Here is a 273-nt window from a genome sequence, read left to right as displayed (position 1 = left end):
AGAGAGAAGAAAATTCTGAGCTGTAAGCTTTAACTATCCTTTTAGATGTGTTGTAATAATTTCCCTTATGCAGAGTGAATTAACTGGATAAATATCAGCTAATACTGATAGTTTAATGTTTCTTATAGTTATACCTCAATGTAATAGCATGGAAATGAATTATCTATCCACTGTTTGGTTGCAGATGAGTGGTGGAAATCTGTTGTTCAAAAGAGTTGGGGGAGARGTTTCTTATATCTTTTTGCCAACCATTTATTTTGGGGTCCTGAGCCA

This window comes from Malurus melanocephalus, unplaced genomic scaffold (genome assembly GCF_030028575.1).
Source record: "Malurus melanocephalus ecotype Western Australia unplaced genomic scaffold, MMel_1.1 scaffold_25, whole genome shotgun sequence".
Taxonomy (NCBI): Eukaryota; Metazoa; Chordata; class Aves; order Passeriformes; family Maluridae; genus Malurus; species Malurus melanocephalus.
Note: the sequence above shows the minus strand (reverse complement) of the source record.